General features: G+C 43.0%; 1 long non-coding RNA gene across 1 annotated transcript in view; it reads left to right on the forward strand.

The window, feature by feature from the left end:
• The first annotated feature begins 5,026 nt into the window (after nucleotides 1-5,026).
• The window catches only part of LOC110348401 (uncharacterized), a 94,892-nt gene continuing 74,322 nt past the window's right edge, over nucleotides 5,027-25,596 (forward strand). Inside the window, exon 1 of the long non-coding RNA XR_015451973.1 lies at nucleotides 5,027-5,128. This is a non-coding gene — a long non-coding RNA (uncharacterized LOC110348401). The remainder of the gene's footprint in view (nucleotides 5,129-25,596) is intronic.

The following is a 25,596-nucleotide window of genomic DNA, read 5'->3' on the forward strand; positions in this document are numbered from 1 at the left end:
GTGCCGCACCCGGGCAGGGACACTGCAAAAGCTGGGGGGACTGGCAGGTGACAGAGACTTGTGCATCTGTCTGTGACAACCGAATGCACCATAGTGTGGTACACTGGTTTGTCCAGAGCTGATGTTGTTGCACGGTGGCATTCTACAAGCCAAACCCTGGAGGTGCCAGTGCAGGTGAATGCTCCGGTTGTGTTCCCATTGTCACGTGTTGGAAACTTCATCCCTGTTCCCCAGAGCTGTTACTCAGAGTGATCATCCCAGAACAAGTCCAGAGCTGCCAGAGCCTCACGTTTTTCAAGAGAAACCAAAATAAAGTTTTTATGTGGGAGTGCAGGTTATTAAAACCAACTTAAAATCTTATTAAAGGAAAACTTGGTGGGGCCCAAACGTTGTCTTAGGGCCCTGCTCTGTGCCCTTGTCCCTGTGTGACTCCTGTGTGCCCAGGGTCACATTTCTAGGGCACCGCTGTGTGGAGAACTGTGCTGAGGGCTGCAGGAGTGACAGGGCGCAGCCTGTGCCGGGTGCTGCCTTCTGGACAGCACTTCTTTCTTCATGCCCACGAGCCACATTGGCTCAGCTTCTCTTCCCTGCCCTGTGCTGGCTGTTAGAGGTTTTAAAAAAGCCTTATGAGGGCCAGGGATTTAGCTCAGTGGTTCCTGCACCTGCCTCACAAGCACAAGGTCCCGAGTTTGATCCCCAGTACCAAAAAACAAACAAACAAAAGCCATATGTCTCCAAAAAAGTGTGAATGTACTTAAAGCCAGTGAACTGTGCAGTTGAAAAGAGTTAAAATAGTTAAATTCTTGTTTATTTATTACAATAAAAGTCTTGCTACAAATTAACCCACACCTTTTAAAAAAAATCCTCAAATAATACCTAAATGAGAAAACATAGTTCTATCAAATATTTCAACCCGACATACAGGACTCACTGTATGTCAAGCACATCCTCGGTGCTGGGAATATAAAATGGAGGAAAATATGTTTCTGTCTTCAAAGGTATCTGCCACTTTACAGTACCCTAGGGGGCAGATCCAACTATCACAGCCATGTACAGAAGAGCCGGCTGAGGCTCAGAGAGGTTCAGTAGCTTGCCTGAAGTTGCACAGTACTAGTAAGTGAAGAAGCCAGTTGTGAAGCTGGTTATAGAAACCACAGGCAGGGGGATCGCAGGGCCCTGCCTACTTCAGCAGAGACTGCTGTGGGTCCCCCGGGGACTGGGACAGAGGGGCCTGGGAACCAAGGCAAGGGCGCTGCACTCCCAGCACAGGTGTCTCCATTTCCAAGTGCAGGGAGGGCGGTTCACAGAGAAGGCTCTTGTTCATGGTCTCTGAAGGAGGAGAGACAGACACACAGCAGGAAAGGGGTTCTGCTCATGTCCCTGAGCCCTCACTGCCAGAGCTGTGGGTTGGTGACCCTGACCTCACAACACAGTGGACATCCGAGGGAGGTGGCGGTTGTGGCGGGCCTGGGTAGTCGCAGGGCTTGGTGGGCCTCGGATGGGTGGTCCACCCGGAGCTGGGTTGGCGAGAAATTCCCGGCACCACGTGGTAGCTGCATGGGCGACAGCCTGTGAATCTTGAAACCATGAGGAAGAAGCCTAGCTTTTAGGACCCAGGTTCCACCAATGTCCCCGAGTGAGACAAGGAGGGAGGAAGGCGAAGAGGAGGTGGCTGGATGGGGCCAGATCACGCTGGCCTGGAGAGCTCCGGGTCACATGTGTGTGGGGACTGAGGATGTTGGGAGCAGCTCCGGGACTAGCTGAGAAGGGTCAAGGAAAAGCAGCCTGGCTGCGGGGCCAGCTCCTATATGGCGGACTGACAGTGCAGGCCGCGCTGCGCAGAGACCCGGGAAGTGCAAGTTCGGGGCCAGGGGGTGCGGTGGCCCGCGGTAGCCCAACGCAGATCAATTGTGCGAGCCCCTGGGCAGGTGCCCAGCCAGCCCCAGCCAGGGCCAAGGGCCGCGGGGTTGGGCAACACCGGAAACGGTCGTTGGAGGGGGCCAGCCGGATCGGCAGGTGTCAGGCCCGTGTGAGTTTCAGTGCTTCCAGAGGAACAGAAGCCAAACTCCAGTGACACCCAAGTCCACCCTTTGGCAGGCTGAGAGCGCGTAGTAAAGGGAGGATTTGGGGAAGGTCACCGTTCCAGCCGTTAAGGCTGGTTTGGGCGCCACCTGCTGGACGGCTGCTGCTGCTGCTCTCCGGGTCCTGGCCAGGCAGGAACTCCAAACAGCATTTGGGATGGGATTCTTTTTTTTCCTTTTTTTTTTTACTGGGGATTTAACCCAGGGCTCAGTTGAGTTACTGAACTATATCTCTAGTCCTTTTTTATTTTTAATTTAATTAATTTATTTTTGGTTCCAGGGATGAAACTCAGGACCTTGTGCTTGCAAGGCAGGCAGCGGCACCACTGAGCTAAACCCCGGGCCCTAGCCCTTTTTATTTTTTATTTTGAGACAGGGTCTTGCTAAATTGCCCAGGCTGGGCTCGAATTTGCGAGCATCCGTCTTCAGCCTCCTAGAATGCTAGGATTCCAGGTGAGCGTCACCATCTCCTCCGCTGGAATGGCATTCTTATGACCTCAGTTTGGGTTGAGGAAATAGAAGAGATATCAAATTCCAAAGAGGTTACTGTGCAGAAATACCAAAGTTGTATCAAGAACAGGGTAAACAATTCCTAAAGTGCTTAACCGCTGGGTTTAAAAGACAAGGTTTCGCAGAGAGTTCTCAACCTTACGACTGGAGAACTCTGGAAGGGGCTGCTGCTTCAGGCGGAGTTAGTGGGGGCAGGGCGCGCGCGGGGGGGGGGGGCGGTGTGCGCTCGTGTTTCCAGGAGAGATGGGACCGAGCTTTGGCTGTGGTGTTCGTGGTTGTAGCTGTTGCTTTTTCAAGGAACAAGGTTTTTATGAAAATAGTGAAGCATAAAAAATAAATGTCACAAGATATGAAATACTACATTTTTCCAAAGTAAATATCTCTATTTTTTTCTGACTATAAAAATAACACATTCTACTCAAAATCCAAAACATCTCAGAAATACGCGCTGTCCCAGAAGAGCTTACCCCTTCTCCAGGATCTTCAAGGCCTCTCCCGGAGTTCACGCTCCAGCTACTTTCTGAAGTACGTTCTGCCTTGCGGCCAGCAGGTGGCAGCGCACCACCGCTTTAGGGGACCCAGCCTGGCGGTGACTGGCCAGGCAGGTCCCCTCAGAGAATTTTCCAAAATGATTTCTATTCCAAACATATTTTAGATTTTCTACATGATGTCAGGAAAACCTCCTAGTGATTTTTTTTTTTACATGTTTAGAGCCGATCCGTTCTGGCTGCAGTGCTTTAGATGAAGACTTTATTGTCCCTCAGCGCCGAGCTTTCAAGAGATAGAAAAAAAGCCTATAAAACAATGGAATGTTTTGGTTTAGGTAACTGAAGAGTCCAGAGACTTGTTCTGTGGGGAGGGATACGTGCTTCAGGCCCAGTTTGATCCAGTCGCACCTTGTCATCAGGGCCTTGGTTCTGTTTCTCTGGCCTTTTGCTGTCCTTTTTGGCCAGCTGTGTCTGAGGGCTGCCATTCTTCCTGTTAGAAACAGCAGCAGCTGCCCCTGGCCTGCACGTTTCACCTCTCAGGACCCCCAGAAGAGTGCTGCGTGGGTTCCAGTGCCCCTTACTGAATCACTCGCCCAACTAAAAGGAAGCACTTTGACAGAGGGCTGAGGAGGGGGGAGAATTGTCCTCATTTGAGCCCAAGTTTCATGCCCCAGGGTCAAAAGTGGTCCCCTGAAGTACATGGATTCTGTTGGGGTGCAGGGACTACTCAGATACACTAGAATGGTTAGCACAGGGGGCGGGGTGCTTGCCTGTGCTGGGGTGGCCGTGTGTGGAGTGTCCTTGTGACTCTGGTGTCCTGGGTCTCTGGGAAGTCCTGTTGCCCACCAGGAACCAGTGAAGGGAAGTTTTGAGAAAGATAACTGGACAGCCTCCTCCAGACCCGGACACCCCACTTCATCCTCCACCCAACCAGACCTTGTATCTCTTCTTCAGATTGTGCACTGGCTTGCAGTTGTTCTGCGTAACTGAGCCCACTGAGGGCTCCCATTCTCCAAGCTCAAATTCTGTTCCTTCGAATGGCACATTCCTTCCTGTACCCTCAAACCCTTGGTCATTCCAGCTTCATCCACCTCCAACATCTGGCATGTTAGCTTACAGCCACATTGACCTGCTTGTTCGTTCTCTTCAGTCTGACAGGAGCATCTTTCCATCCCTTTGCCCAAGTTTACTTCTCTCTCTCTCTTTTTTTTTTGGTATGGGGGATTGAACTTGGGAACTTGCACTTGTGAGGCAGGAAGCAGAACCATTGAGCTAAATACCCAGCCCCACCAAGTTTACTTCTCTTCCTCCCTCCACACTTAGCTCAAGTTGTCACCAGCACCTCAGGAGCACTTTCTGCAGGTGCTCCCAGGATGGCATGGTGCCCTTGCCCTGGGCTCCCTCAGTATCCTTGGATATCCACAGCAGGGCTCTAGTCACCTCCCTCTGCTACACTGGGGTTTCTTGATGGCACAGGGCTGTGTCTGTCCTTGTGTGTGTGTGGAGATGCTGGAGTGTGATGTTGCAGCCCCCCCCCGCCCCCCGACAGCACAGAGGCCCATTTTCTGCTCTGCACTTGGTCCTGGGAGCCAGAGAGTGGGTTTTTTCCTCCTTAAGAACAGAACTTCCTTAGCCAACTGTCTCTCTCCTGAGACTCCTCACTATCCCATTGGCTTGAGTGATCTCATAGGTCCCTTCTCATCTTAAAGTATATAATTCCTCTCTGGCAATAGCATTGGAGGAGCAGAAGAGAGCTAAAATTTGTTCCTAAAATTAGAGCAAATTAAAAGTCAAGGAAGTCAAATTGAATCATTGGGGGATAGCCCCAAGTGTTCAGATCTAGTAAATCATACAAGTCACCCACGTCTATAGCTACCCTTTCTTCTCCTCTTCCAAGGACAATATTTTCATTTTTTCAAAGATTTCTGTCTTGTTTTTCCCCTTCCAGCTTCTTGGTTGGCCTGGCAGGATGGAAAAGTCCAGCCTTCCTTGAATGAGAGTCGGGAAGGACAATGGAGTTGGCTGTTGCGAATGATATTACCATCACTGGTAAGGATGGCCCACAATTTTTGAGTGCTTACTTTATTAGCTATCATTTAAAAATATAATACAAGTGAGAGACTGAGAGAAATGGCAGACCATACAGATATTTCTCTACCCAGAGTCCAATGTAGAGAAAAAAGAAAATGAAAGGCCCTGAGGATGGGTTCTGTGATTTAAACTGATGGCTTGTTAATGGGCATCTGAAATGAACAGGCATTTCTCAGACAAAGAAGTAGAAATAGCAAATAAACATATAAAAAATTGTTCAACATTACTGGTCGTTCAGGAGATACAAATGAAAACAATGCTGAGATTTCACCTCACCCCAGAAAGAATGGCTGCTATCAAGAAATCAAGTAGGGCCGGGAATTTAGCTCAGTGGTTTCACTGCCTGCTGTGTAAGTGCAAGGACCCGAGTTCGATCCCTGGTACCAAAAAAAAAAAAGAAAAAAAGAAATCAACCAATAACAAATGCTGACTGGTGAGTCTGTGGGGAAAAAGGAACCCTTGTCCACAGCTGGTGGGAGTGTAGACTGGTGCAACCACTCTAGAAATCAGTATGGAGATACCTCAAAGAACTAGGATTGGAAGTCCCATTTGACCCAGCTATTCCTCTGCTGGGGATCTTCTCCAAAGAATTAAAAGAATCATACCACAGTGATATATGTGCAACCATGTTCATAGCGGCACAGTTTGTAATAGCTTAAACTTGGAAACAGCCCAAGTGCCCATCAACTGAAAACTGGATAAATAAAATGTGTGTTTTAAAAAAATAAAATGGAGTACTACTCAGCCATAAAGAATGAGAAACCAGAGACATTTATAGCTAAATGGATGCACATTGAGGCCATCCTCTTAAGTGAAATAAATAGGGACACGTGTGTAAATACCGAATAGTTTCTCTAGTGTGAGAAACTGAAAGTGTAAATAAGGATGAAAATGTATAATAGATATGTGAAATAGGAAGAAAAGGTCCAGAAAAAGAAATGGTCCAAAGGGGAAGAGGAAGTGGGAGGGACAGGGGAAAGGAAAGAAGGAATAAATATGGGAAAAGAAAAAAATGGAAACAAAGTCTTTGTAAATAAGGAGGGGTGGAGGGGTTGAAGGGAGGGCAGGGGAAGGGGGAAAAATAAGAACTATGATAAATTATGTAAAGGTGCACATTCGCAGTAATGAATGTCAGCATATTGTATACCTAAGATGTACCAATAAAATTAATGAATGAAAATAAAAATATAATACAAGTAACCAACCATTTAGTGTCTATAACATCCTGAGAGGTACCAGTATCACCCCCAATTTATAGACAAGGGACTAAGGTGTAGAAAGGGTAAGCATCTTGCTTATGTCTGTGGAACTGAGCAATGGTGGAGACAGAATTTGGACACAGGCAGCCTGGGCCCCCACCTGCCACCAGTCTGCTATGCTGCCAGTCTTCTCCAAGCTGCAGAGAAGGAAAAGGGAGAGGGGCCAGCTTGGAAAGGGCATCCAAGCTAGTCAGACTCTCCCTTGAGCACTACCATACCTGCTGGCTTCCAAGACCAAATTTTGCTCTACTCACTCATGAGTCTTTAAATTACCATAAATACAATTACAGTGGATCCTTGAGTTACGACTGGCTCGATGTACAAACAACCTCGGTTACAACCAGAATTTTAGTTTTAACTTATGACCAAAATCTTGAGTTATGACCCAAATGCCGGCCACTAGTGCTTCAAGATGGTCTCAGATACAGATTTATCCTTAAAGAGCTCTGGAAGGAAGATTACAACATCCCTTCCTGTGTGGGGTTAATTGAGAAATCCGGAGCCAATGTCTCTCTAAGGACACTGAGATCTGCCTGTGTACAGGAGAGAGACTTGAAGGCTATGTAAGGAGCCTGAGCCTTCAGTTGACCAATTTGAGTTACATCCGGCACTCAAGAACAAATTGAGTTTGTAAGTCAAGGGTCCAGTGTATTACAAGTAAAATCCTTGATGTTGATTTACAGCTCTCAATAAGCCACAAGCCTCATTCTGTTGGAGACTGACAGTGGCTCTGTGATGTGCTTGAATTCACTTCATTTCACGATAGGAGAGGCCAAGGCTCAGCAAGACTACAGGACAATCCAAAGGCCCACCTGCTGTCTGTCTGTGGATCCAGAGCCAGCATCACAGAATCTCTTCCTTTTGGGGCTAGGGCGTCTGCATTTTGGGAGAGTTACCAGTGAACATGGCTCTAGGATGGCTCATTCTTCTTTCATTCCCTGCCACCCCCAGGCAATACCCAGGCATGTTGCTTCCCGGCTCTCAGCCCACTGCTCAAAGGGCAGAGTGGGTCTAAGGATGACTAGTTCATCTCTGTACACTCCTACCCATGCCCAATCCCTTTTCCAAACCTCTACCCCCTTCCCTTTTGCCTAGAAATGCTGGAAGTTTGATAGTTTCTACCTTGACTGGCAGCCCAGGCTTTTCCCTGTTACCCACAGGTCACAACTCATTGCCATCGTGACCATCATTCCTTGTGCCCTCCAGCGTCCTTCATGGGCCTGTGGACTTTCAATGACATTGGAGCCTGTAGTGCTATCTAAGGCAAAGCCCAGACTTCATGCTTTCCAGAGTCCATGTAAAGACTCTTTGGAGACAGCGTTGGGGAGGAGAGAGGTGTGAGGGCTGTTTCTAGCCCTCCGTGTTAGGGCCGCAGATTAAGCTCCACTATTCAGTAACTGAAAGGCTGAGAAAAGGCCACTGTAGGGGGAAGAAAATCTCCATTCTCTTTATCAGAGTCCCTGACACTCCCAGAAAATCACTCCTCTAAGTAAACCGAGTAGTCTTTGCTTATTTACATGGAAACCTGGGCTGCAGCAGGAAGTTCAGTGGAGCTGGAATGATGTCACTTGGAATGACGTTATTATAGCAAATAAGGACAGCTCACATTTTGGGGCAGCTCACTTTGTTAGCTAAGATTTATTGAGCTCTAACTAATGCACAATCTCATTTAAGTGTATGTATAAACTACTCAATAGTCACAACATCTTAGGAAGTAGGCACCATTCTTGTTCTCATTTTTCAGACAAGGACACTAATCATAGAAAGATGAAGTATCTTGTCCAAGGCCATGGAGGCCATAGTGTCGCTTGGAGGAGCCAAGAGCTACGATCAGTCCCTGCTCCATCCCCAGGCTTCCCAGGCAACTGGGCACATTCACCAGCTTATGGTTCATAACTGCTGAATTCAGGTCATACAAAGAAAATGGGCCTAGGTTCTGACCTCTAGAAGTTCAGTGCATGATAGTGAAGACAGACATATAAGTTACAGTCCAAGGAAACAAGTGGTGAGGGGGTAGGGGGAAGTCTGTGGGGCCAGAACATGGAGTTCACTGAGATAGAGGCATATTCCAGATGGGGGGAGTTGCATGAATCGAAATTCAGAGGCCAAAGAAAGGATGTTTCCCTGGGAAAGCACTCTATGACCCATCGCCTCACTAGACATCCCATGAAATAGCTGGATCACACTGGAGGTTCCCAGCCACTGGCTAAATATCCAGTTGACCTTTTCTGAAGAGATTCATGGGTAGGCAATGGGAGGAATGGGTGAATTACCAGGGATCTTTCATGACAATGTCAGTCCTGTTTTCTGGGTTCTCTGAATATGCATGCTGTGGTTTTCTGATATTTTCCATATGTCATCAAATTTATGAGTCTGATCTCATAGAACAGCCAGAAAGCTCAGAGGCAATTGGTGATGTATGTGAACCATCTGGCTCCTCTGAGGTAGGATACAACTGTGTCACTTAAAGTGATTTAATCCTAAGTCTTAGGCTGGAACAAATAGAAAATGCAAATCTGTGTTTTTTGTCTAAGGATTGTGCATTCTTTGTTTCAAAATAATCATGCAGAGAAAAAATATATTTTAACAAATATATCTTATTGGAAAGGGTGGATGCTTTGACAAATTAGAAAACCAACCAAATAAGATAGATACTTCTTTGTCAACTCTTGCTTCCAGCTGGCAAGCATTTAAAATAATATTCCAAGGAGGTTTAACATTCATGATTACATTGTTTGATTATTGCACTTTCTAGATAATAGTTTTTCAAAATTGTATCTTGCAGCTAAAAATTAAATAGCAACTTCTGGGTATGAACGACATTCTTTAATAAAATGAGACCCAATATAATATTCTCAGAGGCCGAGCAGTAATATAGAAGAGATTTACTGTAGTCCAAATGAGTGAAATCGCTGATCCTATAGGATTCTTATTATTTTCTCAAGTTAAACTCCAGAGAATGCTGGGAGTGGAACTGCAGGCTCTGTTCATGTCTGGCAGGATCCTACATGGGCTCTTCTTTGGCACATGAATATCTGAAGAATTCTTAGGGTCTTTTGGCTGTGTATTGGGGAAATGCCTCTCAGGAGAAAGGTGTGGATACAATTGCTTGTTTATGTCCCCTGTAAAAATGTACCTATGATATTTAGGGCAGCAAAACTACTCTGTATGATTCTAAACCCATTGGATGTGAGCACTAATGTAAACTATGTACTTTGGGTGACAATGACCTGTCAGTGTGGGTTTATCAGTATAACAAATGTCTCACTTTAGTGACTGATTGGAAGTAGAGAAGGCTATGCATGCCTGCGGGAAGAGGTATATAAGGACTCTGTACTTTCTACTTCCAGGTAAAAAGATACACGCAACCCTCTTCTGCCAATGCAGGCAGTCATGGCCCTGCAAGACTCTATAGTCCTATCACTCCTTCTGCTCCTAACCTTTGGCTTTGTTTCTTGTTTGTTTCTCAAAATGAAGATGTTATACTTCAACCAGTGTTTATGGAGATTCTGATACATGCGAGGCACTGGCTTACATTTGAATTCAAGCTTTGATCTGGTCATTCCTCAAAGGCTTTGGCTTAGAACCAGCCATAAAGCAGAGTCTACATTTGGGCAAAATATTAGGTCTTATGGGCTTTTTCATCTGGAAAATTTATTTAAGAAGAAAGTCATTTACAAATGGATTAGAAAGTAAGGAGCTGGCTGGATTCCCAGACTGGAAATGTCCTGGGTGATAAGTGCATCTTGTTCAAAGAAAATCACTGCACTTGAAGATGAATCCATGGAGTGCTGGGAGCATGCTCACTCACTGGGCACAGTCAGGCTAGATGAGGCAAAGTGTAGGGGGGAATATCTGCAAAATCTCAGTGGCTTCCCCCAAAGAAAGCTACTCTCTCCACATAGTCTGACTTGAGTGTTACTGGTCAGGTATTTGTGAGTCATGAGTTCATTGGTACAATTGTTGACATTTGTGTGTGGCTCTATCTCAGATTCCTTTGCTCAAGGCACACAGATGGCAAGAGAGGGACTGTGGAAAAATGTATGGATGCCATAAGGGCCAGGCCTTGAAGTGGCGTATATGCTTCTAACTACTTTGGACAGAACCCAGTGACACCACCCCTCCTGGCAGCAAGGGAGGCTGGGAAACAGCAGCCACAGGTCTTAGTGAGCACTAGCAGTCTCCACTGTACAGTAAGGGAGCTCCTCCCACTAGGGACAATTTTAAAGCTTAAAGGTCACTTTCTTTCTTTTTCAGGGAAGCATCTTGCATTTTGTTTATCTACACTTTCATTATGCCATTTTCAGTTGACAAATCGTAAGTGTACAGGTGGAAGAGGGAGTGAAAAAGGAGAAAGGAGTTGTTGGCCAAAGGGAACAGTTTCAAATGGGCAGGAGGAATCAGCTTGGAGATCCATTGTTGATCAGGGTGATCAAAGTCAAGAATAACAGCTTGTATATTTCAAAGTAATTGAGCCCATTTCCTACATCTCCCTGCATTTTTATGGCCCTGAGCACTTGGATGAGGGATCAGCCAGGCATCAATTCAAATAGCTGCAGGAAGGAGCCAGGCAGGAAGTCCAGGCTGCTGAGCACCCAGCAAGGCTGCTCTTCCTCAAGCCACCGGGGAAATGCTCCTTTGGATGAAAGGGCTGACAGGACCTCCCCAAGGATCACTGCTGTCCTCTGAGAGGTTCCAGTTGCTTCTACAGCAGCTCTGCAGCACCTTGTCAAAGGTCATTTTCTATACTTTCTAGAATTTTCCTATACTACCTCGCAGGCCTTTTGTCTTATACATCCATTGTCATTAAACATGTATTAGTGACTCCTTAATGCAGGTGTTCTGAATTGTCCACCTCCTTCCCAGAGCTGCAGAAAAGCCCTACAATGCAGGACAGGAGCCCTTGGGGGCAGCCTGCTTGCTTTTCAAGAAATACATACTGATAATGCAAGAAATGCAAGAATGTGCAGCAAGAATTTTATAAAGGGAATGAGGGAAGAAAACAAAACCACTTAATTTTTCTGGGTACCTATATATAAGCCACAATATGTGGCATATTCTGAATTTCAGGTTAATTTTTAGTTTTAAAAACACTCTTATCTTTCTAATTGAAATACATGGTTAGCTCCAAAAACACTTGGTTGTTTTCTGATCATTGTCTACATAGTTGTTATAATAAAAACTCTATTGAGCCTAAGGGAAAATGCATACTTTTCCTTTCATTATTTTGGGTTGTCCTATCTGCATTCAAGATAATTTTTGTATTTGAGCTCTCAAAGTGGAGATTGCAAGAAGTGTGGGTGAGTGTGCTTTTACACATGTTCATTCACCGTAAATTGGTACCTGCAAAAACTCAACCTCTGTTCTTATTAATAGCTTGGAATATGCTATAAGGAAGGCACCTTTATTTGTGTACTCAGACCCATAGTAAGTTATTCCTCTCTTCACCCTGCTTCCATAGAAGCAGGCAATAAGATTGTCTTTTGAAGAAACCACCAACAGAGCTAACAGACAACCTACAATATGGGAAAAAATTTTTAGCAGCTGTACCTCAGACAAAGGACTACTATCTAGAATATATAAAGAATTGAACTTTGGGCCGGGGATTTAGCTCAGCGGTTCCAGTGCCTGCCTTGCAAGTGCAAGGTCCCGAGTTCAATCCCTGGTACAAAAAAAAAAAAAAAAAAAGAATTGAAAAAAATCAGACCCCCCAAATTCAAAGACCCAATTCAAAAATGGGCATCTGAAATGAACAGACATTTCTCAGACAAAGAAGTAAAGGCAGCAAACAAATATATGAAAAAATGTTCGACATCACTCGTCATTCAAGAGATGCAGATGAAAACAACACTGAGATTCCACTTCACCCCACAAAGAATGGCTGCTATCAAGAAATCAACAAATAACAAATGCTGGCGGGGGTGTGGGGAGAAAGGAACCCTTCTCCATTGTTGGTGGGAGTGCAGACTGGTGCAACCACTGTGGAAATCAGTATGGAGATACCTCAAAGAACTAGGACTAGAGGTCCCATCTGACCCAGCTATTCCCCTGCTGGGGATCTTCCCCAAAGAATTAAAAGAATCATACCACAGTGATATATGTGCATCCACGTTCATAGCAGCACAGTTTATAATAGCTAAAGCTTGGAAGCAGCCCTAGTGCCCATCAACTGGAAACTGGATAAAGAAAATGTGTTTTTTTTAATAAAATGGATTACTATTCAGCCATAAAGAACGAAAAACTAGAGACATTTACAGCTAACTGGATGCATATCGAGGCCATACTCTTAAGTGAAATAAATAGGACACACATGTGTAAATACCAAATAGTTTCACTAGTGTGAGAAACTGAAAGTGTAAACAAGGGTTAAAATGATTAAAATGAATAATTGATAATTTGAAATAGGAAAAAAGGTCCAAAGACGAAGGAGTGAAGGGAGGGGAAGGGGAAAGGAAAAGAGGGAAAGGAAAAACTATGAGAAAAGAAAAAAAAAAGGAAATGAAGTCTACGTAAATAGGGAAGGATGGAGGCGGTGAAGGGCGCACAGGTAATGGGGAAAAAAATAAGAACCAAGATACATCATGTTCAGGTACAAGCACCCAATGATAAATGTAAACAAATTGAATACCTAAAATGTGCCAATAAAAGAACAACAACAACAAAAAAATTGTCTTTTGAGAACCAAACAATAAGATCAACATGGGTGCAATAAGTTGCTTGAAGGAAACAAGATAGCTCCGAGTTCTCCAAGGACCCACCAGCGTGGAGAAGAATCCCACTCGATAGAGCTCATGGGTCTGGTCCATAGTTATTATTTTTTAATTATTATAAATGTTTATCATATATACTCAAATATAAGATGAAATTTTTTTTCAAAAAAAGTGTCCCTTAGTAAAGGGGAAGTAGCCTTATTTTTAAGACTTTTTTGACTTGTTGGGTGAGTGAAAAGAGATCTAGTTTATTCTATTGTCACGTGACTGTATATTTTCTATTTCAAATAAAAAGTTTTCAACCCTGATTTCTTCACAGTTCTATGCTGCTTCTTGTTTGTGCCCTAGGAATGAATTTTGTAAGTAACACAGTACCTGCTATTGACAGTTTTGGAGATAACAAACTTATCAGTTCTTACTTGTCATTCCCAGACAAGAAACTGCAAAACACTCGATATGAAGTGTGTTATAAGTGCTAAGCTGATATAAACTCTATAATCATGATCTCAAGACAAAGACTGAAGCCAATAAGGCTGACAGCCAATACTTTGTCTTTTATGGTTTAAACCCCTCCCTAAGCTCCTTAGGGAGCCCATTTCTTTTTTTTAATTTTTAAAATTAATTTTATCGGTACATTTTAGGTATACAATATAATGACATTCATCATTGGAAATGTGCACCATTACATAATCTCTCTTGGTTCTTATTTTTCCCCTTCCCCTGTCCTCCCTTGAACCCCTCCATCCCTCCTTATTTACAAAGACTTTGTAGGAGCCCTTTTCTTGATAGGCTGCTATGTGTACATGTGTGCACATGAGTATGCTTCTGAAATGAAGCTTGGATGTGGGTTTGAGTCTGCTGTCATCTTTTTTCCTTGTCAACTCTATTCCAGAAATGTTAAGTTAGCCTTCTTTCACTAGGAAAAGCTAGTTTAGAATATGAGTTTTTAAATGAAAACTGGAAATATCAGGAGCCACTGACTGCATAGGAACTTTGGAAACAAGAGAAAGCTTCCTTGGATGTTTTATAGGATAGAAGAGCAGAGCACTGATCATCTGTAATAAAATTAAGTGGATAATTTTAACTTCCTTGAATGTGCTCATGTGGCACTACTCTCTCTTTCATAACTTGTTGCTACAGTTGTAATTAGTGATGTAATTATTGGGTTAATGTCTAAATTCCTGCTACATTTTAAGTTCTAAGAGGACAGGCTTTTATTCCCCTTTGAATACTCAGCACCTACTACAGTGCCTTGCACGTGGGAGATATTTACTGAATAAATAACAGATGAAAGAATAATATACAATCCAAAGGACAGTATCTTTTGTCTTTGAACCACCAAAGCCTAAGAGAGTGCTTGGGATGTTTGGGATGGTAGGAAGGGTGGGAGGGTCATCTCCATCCCATGAACTCAGTGTAGTTGGACTTCAGGTTTCCTGATTAATATCATCAAAGGGCAAATTTCTTCCTATTAGCAAAAGATGTGAACAATAAACAGAATGCCATCTAATTTAATTTGAGTGGCAAAGAAAGTGACTAACGAGGCATTCTGCTTTTGGGTGGAGGAGGACACTATAAGTGCTACCTAGAAATGGCTTTAGTTACTTTGGTGACTGTTACAGTCTTGTGAGAATAATTGCCTCTTAATAAGGACAATTACTTAGATTTATTACTCCTCCGTGGTCTTGTTAAAGATCTAAGAAGAATCCTATTTAAATGGAAAGGACAATAGGAGCTTTTAAACAGAGAGCAAGATTTAATTAAAACCTGAGCATAGGATTGGTACCTCTGTGGCTGGGTAGAAAAACTGGGTTTAAAAGAAAAAAAAAGAAAAAAGGGAGTAAATAAAGGATGGCACCTGCTTTGCCTACTTTTGAGAAAAGAAGTCCATTTTGAATGAAAAGCCTCCAAAAGGCATATGTATTCAGATTATACAAAACACTTCTTTTTTTGAAGGTGGGCTTTGGAATCAAGTCCTCATTTAGTGGAAAATCCTTTTGGCTTGCAATAAGGAGTTCTGTTACCTGCTGGGTACCTGATCTAAAAGGCAAAATTGGGTAATCAGTGGGAATCACTGAGGTAATGTGCAGCAATATTTTAATAGTACTTTAGAGTATTTCCAGAAAGGAACATAGACCTATAATTCTCTCAAAGAGACACATTGTCCCAGAGAGTCTCACCCCACAAGCTGAAGTCCAGGATTCTTCCTGCTCAAATAATAATGAGATCTGTTTGGAAGCCCCCAGATCTCTGGGTCTGGGGAAATGCCATTAAAAAGAATTAACATCCCATGAACTCCCCAAATAAAAATATGGACTGAAAGAACATAATGGGATAGGTGGCCCAACACTGAAGGGAGATCCTATAGCAGAGATAGGGCTTCTCAGCTGCCCCATGTGACTGGTGCTCTCCAGTTGGAGTGGCACATAAAATATGGCTGCCTGTTTGTTGGTAGCATTATTCTGCTCTAAATAAATAACCAGCAGCCATCATTTAGATGCATTTTGGGTGACCATGACACATGGGAACTCATCTCATCAAACCTAAGCCAGAAATATTTTCCCATTAAATTATATTATTGAAAACAATGCAGGAACAAGCATGGAATGGGATGGAGGTAAAGGGGCCCTTTCTTGGCTTATGGGGTATGTTCTGATTTTATGTCACCCTAGTGGTCAACAAATGTCATACCAAGAACAGATGAGCACTAAATGTATCTCTTCTTGTGATGATTATAACAAGACTGTAAAATGGAAAACAGTAAATATAACTCATCCTTATTAAGACTCTCTGGTATTTGTTTCCAGCTAGTCCTCCTAACAAGAGAGTAAACAATACTTGGTCTCTTGCGATTGCTAATTAAAATGTAATAAATTATGGAATCAATTTAAATTCTGGATCAGCTCTACAATGGGTTCAATAAACCTCCTAAATTTTATTTTTCTCCTGGGGTCCTTTTTCCATGAAGTAGGGATGTGCATGTACCTGGCCTCTCTTTTGTTTGCGGTTTAATTGCTCTGGCAGCTTTTCTCAAGCAAGATGGCCAATAGCAGGACAAATCCCAGGATTTTGACATGTATTTTCCCTGGCTGAGTTACCTCAGGCAAGGCTAGGACAAGACTTGTAGTTGCTGCCTGAAGTTATTCAATGACAGTGGCTTTGTCAGCTCACCTAGAACAACCAAACAGCCTGTGTTTTGCATAGTCATGTCTGGGCTCAGCAAGAACAATAAGGATGAGGTTCTAGTTTCATGTGGCTGCTATTTGAAGGCAGGCTGTTTGTCAGCAAGGCCCAGTGAGAAGCCAATGCATCTTAAAAGGGGGGTATACTTTTATTTTGAGGCTATTCTGAGTCTACTAGACTCTACAAGAAAAAAAACTATTCTAACAATGATTCTCTGGGAAGAGCAAAGTTACTTTGCCCAGGCATGGCAGTGGCTCTTTCCGACTCTCAAGGAACAACTTGCTGTAATCGGAAGTACTAACTCCAGACACTAGGTAGGCAGTGTTGCCAGAATGGAGTTCTTTGTAAGGCTTTGCTGACTGTTTTCACATTGCATCAGCTAGGACAGGAGAAGGGTGGAGAGGAGTGTGCGTGTGCGATGGTGTATGTGTGTGTGTTCCAGCCAGAATACAGTCAAGCTAGGCTTGCCCTTGAGCAGAGCCCGAGACACAGTTCCAGGTACTATTACAATTTAGCTCAGAGCTGAGACACAAGCCAAACTGTGAAGAATATGCCTTCTTCCCTTCTGCCTTCTTCAGACAAGCAACATTAATCACTTCATTTTTTGCTCCCTTAGAAAAAAATCCTTGACCGTAGAAGATATGCCATCCTCTCACCAGTTACCCAGCCAGAACCCAGGAGAATTAACTTCTGTCCCAGTTCAATATGTGAAGGGTTCTTAACCCAACTCCCACTGTTGCCCACCCAGTAAATACTTCATAGACATTTATTAGCTGTTTGTGAGTATCATAGCTCATTTGTGGTGCTATAAGAAAATATCATAGCATAGGTAATTTATAAAAAATAGAAATTTATTTCTTTTGGCTCTTGAGGCTTGGAGGTCCAAGATCAGAGTACCAGTAAGTTTAGTATCTGCTGAGGGCTGCTCTCTGCTTCCAAGATGTTACTTGTTGCTGCATCCTCAAGAGGGGAAGAAACGATGTCCTCACTTGGCAGCAGGGCCAGAGGGTAAGACAGTGCTCCCCTCAGACTCGATTGAGCCCTTTTACAAGAATGCTAATCGCATTATAAAAGCTCCATCCCACATAAGTGAATTACCTTCCAAAAGCCACACTTCTTAACACTGCTGCATTGGGAATGGGTTTTGGAAGGAAGAGCAGCAAGGGAAAGGACATTTTCACCTTACAGATAAGTCCTTTGCTTACTTTAAAAGTCATTAATATGTAGGGGAATAAGTATGGACTTTACAATAAGAGTTGGGTTGGAGCCTTTGTCTCTTATTAACTACATATTCTTTCTTTCTTTCTTTCTTTCAGTACCGGGGATTGAACTCGGGACCTTGCACTTGTGAGGCAGGCGCCGGAACCGCTGAGCTAAATCTCTGGTCCATTAACTACATATTCTTAAGGAAGTTATTTTGCCTTATGTAAAAAATGGAATTAATAATAATACCAGGGCTGGGGATTTAGCTCAGTGGTTCCACCACCTGCCCCACAAGCGGAAGGACCCGAGTTCGATCCCCGGAACCAAAACCAAAACCAAAACAAAACAAAACAAATAATGTCTAATAGTGCAGAGCATTTGTGAGTGAGCCCCGGTAGGTATCTAATGCCTCTCAAGAAGGGAATATACTTTTATTTTCTGGATGTTTTGAGCCCAGTAGTCTCTACAAGAAATAAAACTATTATAGTGTTTAAGCAAGTTCTTGTGTATAAAATGCCTAAAATATCTATTTCTCACACAATAAATGTTAGGTACAACAATTTTGTTGTCTATTTTGTTAACTTTCTTTTTATATCTATTTATCATTTTATATGTTTGAAAAATCCTTAAATATAACCTGCTCCCATGCCGACTGCCCTCGTATATTTCCTTAAAGGCATAGCATGACAAGATATTCCCAACAGTGAGAGGGTGGCTGTTTGTGCCTGAGGGAATACACACACACACACACACAGCACATACACATGCACACATAGCACATACAGTACACACAGAGGCAGATGGATTGACTTTCCAAATGCCTCAAGCTTTAGACTATTGCCATAATTAAGAAGAGGTGTGTCCAGAGTAAAAAAATACTGATAGGATCCACATGCAATGCATGATGGGAGATGTATTCCTCCCTGGGCTGTTAAAAAAAAATGGACTCTAAAGAGTTCAGTGGAGGTTCATCAGAGCATGCCACTCCTGTAAGAACCATTCTGGACTGCACTTTACTTAAAGAAAATGTCAGAGATAATCAAAGAAAGCAGTACCTGCTATTTCTTCAACAATATACCCTTGTGTGTAAGAAGCTTCCTTTTCTCTTGTGGACTATACTGAGGGGGTGCTTTCACTTATCCAGGTCCCAGAGTGGCTCCTGCCTCACCTTACCTCTGGCATTCTTTAGTTTAAAGAGGTTAAACAGGCCGAATCCCCCGCTGCAGACAGGCGGGTCTGCCCACGCCCTGCCGAGGTCCTGAGTCCCACGGAAGACGCCGAATCACCCCGCTGCAGACAGGCAGGTCTGCCCATGCCCTACTGAGGTCCCCAGTCGAGCAGAATATGCCGAATCAGCCCGCTGCAGACAGGCAGGTCTGTGCAAGCCCTACCGAGGTCCCGAGTCGTGCGGAAGATGCCGAGTCACCCCACTGCAGATAGGCAGCCACCTGGTTCCACACTACAAAGATGCAGAGGACACCAGACCAAGGTACTGAGTGCCGCTGCTCCCGGCCCAGAGGTAGGGGCTACTGAGCCGCTGTCGCACTGCTCCTGGTCCAGAGGAAGGGGCTTCCCAGTCACCATCCCTCCCGCTGCTCCCAGCCCAGAGGAAAGGGCTTTTGGGCCACCTTCTGTCCCGCTGCTCCTGGCCCAGAGGAAGGGGCTTCCCGACCACCATCCCTCCCACCGCTCCCGGCCCAGAGGGAAGGGTTTCTGAGCCGCCATACCACTGCTCCTGGTCCAGAGGAAGAGGCCTCCTGGCCACCATCCCTCCCGCTGCTCCCAGCCCACAAGAAAGGGCTTTTGGGTCACCATCCATACCACTGCTCCCGGCCCCTGTCCCACCTCTCCCAGCTCAGAGGAGGTAATCCGTGCAGGTGTTAACAGCCCCCCGGCCCAGTCGAAATGAGAAAACATGTAAATAAGTCTCAAAACCAGACTTCCAGATCACCTACAGCAACCCCAAAGGGAAATGAGATGGATCACTCTGATACTCAAGCACCTGGACCCACTGAACTGGTAACAAAAGGGGATCTGGAAAAAATGAAATCAGAAATAATTTCTCAGATAACAGGAGAAATTGTGCCCCTAGTGCAAGACATGATTAATAAATCTAGAGAGGAGCTCAGGAGCATGAAGGAATCCCAATATAGGAAACAAATGGAATCCATGAAACAGATGCAAATAGATTTCCAGGACATGAAAAACTCCATTGAAAGTCTACCCAGCAGAATGAGCCAGTGTGAGGACAGAATTTCAGATATAGAAGATCAGATTGCAATTAGTAACCAGGAAAAGAAAAATTGCCTCAAAATTATAAGGGAACATGAGAAATCAACCCAGCAGCTGCTAGATGATGCAAAGAAGAATAACATAAGACTGATTGGGCTCAATGAAGAAACAGGAGAGAGTGCAGATGACATAAAAAATCTCTTCACAGAAATAATGGCAGAAAACTTCCCAAGCAGGGGAAAAGAGCTTGACACACAGATAAGTGAGGCATATAGGACTCCAAATAGCCTTGATCAAAAAAAAATCTATACATAGGCATATAATTGTAAAGATTCCAGAAACCCAACAAAAGAACAAAATTCTCCAAGCAGTCAGAGAAAAGAAACAAATCACATACAAAGGAAAGCCCATCAGAATCACAGCAGACTTCTCAACACAAACCATCAAGGCAAGAAGAGCTTGGAGTGACATATTCTAAGCCCTAAAAGAAAACAGCCTCCAACCCAGATTGATGTACCCTGCAAAACTATCTTTCAAAATGGATGGAGAAATAAGATACTTTCATGACAAGGAGCACTTTAGGAACTTCGTGAATACCAAACCAGCACTCCAAAGAATTTTACACAATATCCTAGGTTGAGGATCACAACCCCAGGAAGCAAAGCAGAATGAACCCATCTGGCATGACAAGAAATTAAATGTAAAAGGGGAGAACCCAACAAAAAGAAAAAGTCATGGCAATGACAAGTCAATACATTTCAGTTATAACCATCCATGTTAATGGTCTCAATTCGCCAATCAAAAGAAATAGACTGGCAGAATGGGTCAAGAAGCAAAATCCAACAATATGCTGCATACAAGAAACACACTTAATTCAAAAGGAAACTCATAGACTGAAAGTTAAAGGGTGGAAAACAATACTCCATGTGACAGGAACCCGAAAAAAAGCAGGAGTAGCTATCCTCTTGCCAGATCAAGTAGATTTCAAACCAACACTGATTAAGAGAGACAAAGAAGGCGTTCTTTGGGGCTGGGGACTTAGCTCCATGGTTCCAGCACCTGCCTCGAAAGCACAAGGACCCGAGTTTGATCCCAGGTACCAACAGAAAAAAGAGAGATGAAGAAGGACACTACATCCTTGTAAAGGGAAGAATCCAAGAGGAAGAGATGACAATCATAAATATCTATGCACCAAACACTAGTGCACCCAATTATATAAAACAAATATTAACAGACATGAAAAGTCATATATGTACTAATACAATTGTAGTGGGGGACTTCAACACCCCACTGTCACAAATAGATAGATCAACTAGACAAAAAATAAGTAATGAAATAATAGAACTCAATCGAACTCTTGAACAAATGAACTTAAAGATGTTTATAGAGTCTTCCACCCCACAAAATCAGAATACACATTCTTCTCAGCTGCACATGGCTCATTCTCCAAAATAGACCACATGCTCACACATAGAACATGTTGAAGTAAGTGCAAAGGAATTGAAGTTATCCCCTGTATATTATCAGACCATAGTGTGATGAAGTTGGAGATCCATAGCAAAAGAAACTCAAAAAATTTCATAAACACATGGAAATTGAACAACACACTTCTGAATAACCAATGGGTCACAGAGGAAATTAAAGAAGAAATCAGACAGTTCCTTCAATTAAATGACAATGACAATACCACATATTGGAATCTATGGGACACAATGAAAGCAGTCTTACGAGGGAAATTCATAGCAGTGAATATGCATATTAGGAAAACAGAGGCAACCCAATTAAACAACCTGATGCTGAACCTCAAGCTTCTAGAAAAAGAAGAGCAGGACAACCCCAAAGCTCATACAAGGGAGGAAATTATAAAGATCAGAGGAGAAATTAATGCAATGGAGACTAAGAGAATGATACAAAAAAATCAATGAAGCCAAGAGTTGGTTCTTTGAAAGAATCAACAAAATTGACAAACCTTTAGCCAACCTTGTCAGAAAAAGCAAAGAAAAGGCCCAAATCCATGCAATTAGGAATGAAAAGGGTGAAATGACAACAGACCCAGCAGAAACCCAGAGGATCCTCAATACCTACTTCCAGAACCTATACTCCAGTAAGATGGACAACACAGAAGAAATGGACAGATTCCTAGACACATATGAATTACCAAAGTTGAACAAAGAAGACCTAAAAATTCTGAACAACCCAATACCAACCAATGAAATTGAAAATGTAATTAAAAACTTATCAACTAAGAAAAGCCTGGGCCCTGATGGGTTCACCACTGAATTCTACAAGACATTTAGAGAGGAACTGCTGCCACTACTGTTGAAACTCTTCAATGAAATTGAAAGGGAAGCAATACTCCCAAATTCATTCTTGGAAGCAAGCATCACCTTGATCCCCAAAGCAGAGAAAGACCCAACCAAAAAAGAAAACTATAGGCCAATCTCACTAATGAACATAGATGCAAAAATCCTTAATAAGATAATGGCAAACAGAATGCAGAAGACCATCCAGAAGATCATACACCCTGATCAAGTGGGATTCATCCCAGGGATGTAGGGATGGTTCAACATATGCAAATCAATCAATGTAATACACTGTATCAATAGAGCCAAGGACAAAAACCATATGATTATCTCCATAGACGCAGAAAAAGCATTTGACAAAATCCAACATGCATTTATGATAAAAACCCTACAAAAAATTGGAAGAGATGGTCTCTACCTCAAACTGATAGAAGCCATCTATGAAAAACCAAGAGCCAATATCATACTAAATGGTCAAAAACTGAAATCCTTCACACTAAAATCAGGAACCAGACAAGGATGTCCACTATCACCACTCTTGTTCAATATAGTTCTGGAAACATTAGCCACAGCAATTAGACAAGAGAAAGAAATGAAAGGACTAAAGATAGGTAATGAAGAAGTCAAATTGTCATTATTTGCAGATGACATGATACTCCATATAGAAGACCCCAAGAACTCCACCAAAAGTCTTCTAGACTTAATAACCAAATTCAGTCAAGTAGCTGGTTACAAGGTCAACACACAAAAATCAATAGCTTTCCTCTACACCAATGACAGACTCACTGAGAGAGAAATAGGGCAAATAATTCCTTTCACAATAGCATCCATAAAATTGAAATATCTAGGAATCATCCTAACAAAAGAAATCAAAGACCTCTTCTCTGAAAACTATGGCACTCTGAAAAGAGAGATTGAAGATGCTATCAGAAAATGGACAGACATCCCCTGCTCCTGGGTAGGAAGGATTAATATAGTGAAAATGGCCACACTTCCAAAACTGCTATATAGATTTAATGCAATTCCAATTGAGATCCCAGCAGCATGCTTCATAGACCTTGAGAAAACAATCCAAAAATTCATTTGGAGCAAGAAGAGACCCAGAATAGCAAAAGCAATTCTAGGTAACAGAGACATGGCAGGGGGTATCACAATCCCCAACCTGCAACTCTACTACAAAGCTACTGTGATAAAAACAGCATGGTACTGGCAAAGAAACAGACCTGAGGACCAGTGGAACAGATTAGAAGAAGAAGAAATAACACCAGGCACACTCAACCATCTCATCTTCGATAAAGGAGCCAAACACCTTCACTGGAGGAAAGATAGCCTCTTTAATAAATGGTGCTGGAAAAATTGGGCTTCAACTTGCCAAAGATTAAAACTAGACCTGTATCTCTCACCATGCACTAAACTAAAATCAAAATGGATTAGAGATCTAAATATTAAAATAGAAACCCTGAACCAGTTGGAACAGAGGTTAGGTAGAACCCTTGAAGACATCGGTGTAGGAAAAGATTTTATGAACAAAACCTCAGTTGCCCATGAACTAGCACACACAATCAACAAGTGGGATCTCTTCTTATTAAAAGGCTTCTGCACAGCAAGAGAAACCACCAGCAGTGTGAAGAGACAACCCACAATGTGGGGAAAAAATCTTCACCTGCTCTTCCTCAGACAAAGGTCTACTATCTCAAATCTATAAAGAACTTAAAAAGATCAGACCTCCCAAATTTAAAGACCCAATCCGAAAATGGGCATCTGAAATGAACAGACATTTCTCAGACAAAGAAGTAGAAGTAGCAAATAAATACATGAAAAAATGTTCAACATCACTGGTCATTTGAGAGATGCAAATGAAAACAATGCTGAGTTTCCACTTCACTCCAGAAAGAATGGCTGCTATCATGAAATCAACCACTAACAAATGCTGGCAGGGCTGTGGGGAAAGAGGAACCCTGCTCCACTGCTGGTGGGAGTGTAGGCTGGTGCAAGCACTGTGGAAATCAGTATGGAGATACCTCAAAGAAAGGACTGGAAGTCCCATTTGACCCCACTATTCCACTGCTGGGGATCTTCCCCAAATAATTAAAAGAATCATACCACAGTGATATATGTGTGCCCATGTTCATAGCAGCACAGTTTGTGATAGCTAAAACTTGGAAACAGCCCAAATGCCCATCAACTGGAGACTGGATAAAGAAAATGTGGTATTTTTATAAAATGGAGTACTACTCAGCCATAAAAAATGAGAAATTAGAGACATTTATAGCTAAGTGAATGCACATTGAGGCAATACTCTTAAGTGAAATAAATAGGACACACACGAATAAATTCCGAATAGTTTCTCTGGTGTGAGAAACTGAAAGTGTAAATAAGGACTAAATGTATAATAGGTAATGTGAAATAGAACGAAAAGTGGCAAAGGGGAAGGAAGTGGGAGGGCTAGGGGAAAGGATAGAAGGGAATGGGATTAATATGAGAAAATGGAAAAATAGGAACAAAATCTTTGTAAATAGGGAGGACTGGAGGGGTTGAAGGGAGGACTGGGCAAGGGTGAAAAATAAGAACCAAGAGAAACTATGTAAAGGTGCAAATTTCCAATGATGAATGTCATTATATTGTATACCTAAAATGTACCGATGATTAGAATGAATAATCGATAATGTAAAATAGGAAGAAAAGGTCCAAAGGGGTAGGGGTAGTGGGAGGGGCAGGGGAAAGGAAAGAAGGGAAAGGAAAAATGATGAGAAATGGAAAAAATGGAAATAAAGTCTTTGTGAATAGGGAAGGGTGGAGGGTGTGAAGGGAGGGCTAGGAATGGGGAAAAAATAAGAACCAAGATGCATTATGTAAAGGTACAATTCCCAATGAGAAATGTAATTGTGTTGTATACCTACAGTGCACCAATAAAAGAATTTAATACAAAAAAAAAAAAAAGAGTTCGGTGGAAGTGGGATGTAGGTCCAGCTGACTACAGATCAGGGTGGCCAAATTCTGTGTCCCTGTGTTGGAAGAAAAAAACCCACAGAAGCCAGCATCACTTTTTTTGGTACAAATGTGCAGCAGTTGCTAATGAACATTTAATGGTGATTAGTTCCATTCTACCCTGGAATCTCTGTCAGAAAAACTGTTGGCAGAACTGCAAACAATAGCTAAAAAAGACTACATCTCTAAAGGAAATAGCTAGGCTATGGAAAGGTTTTTCACTCCCTGTCCTTCTAATTGCCCTTGTATTTTCCATCTGACAGTGTCACACACAATGAGTCTTTTCTGTTCTTGGTTTTTCTTGGGTTGGTAGTAAATCAAACACTATTTTCATGGTTCTCTTTTACCAGGTACATTTTGTGTTTGGTATTGGAGGGTCCCTGAGAGCCAGTTCCCTGCCTATGGTCAGGAGAAGGATCCCAGAGAATGTGGTCAGAGGGTAGAAGCCCACCCTCCACCTGGGGCAGGGGTCTGTGGGTGTGCCACTGCCTCCAGACAGGATAAGGTCCTCAGAAAAGTTGTTAGAGGATAAATGTTTCAAAGGGCTA

Source organism: Heterocephalus glaber, unplaced genomic scaffold (genome assembly GCF_053883595.1).
Source record: "Heterocephalus glaber isolate CG9 unplaced genomic scaffold, H.glaber_assembly_v1.0 deba00001442, whole genome shotgun sequence".
Lineage (NCBI taxonomy): Eukaryota > Metazoa > Chordata > Mammalia > Rodentia > Bathyergidae > Heterocephalus > Heterocephalus glaber.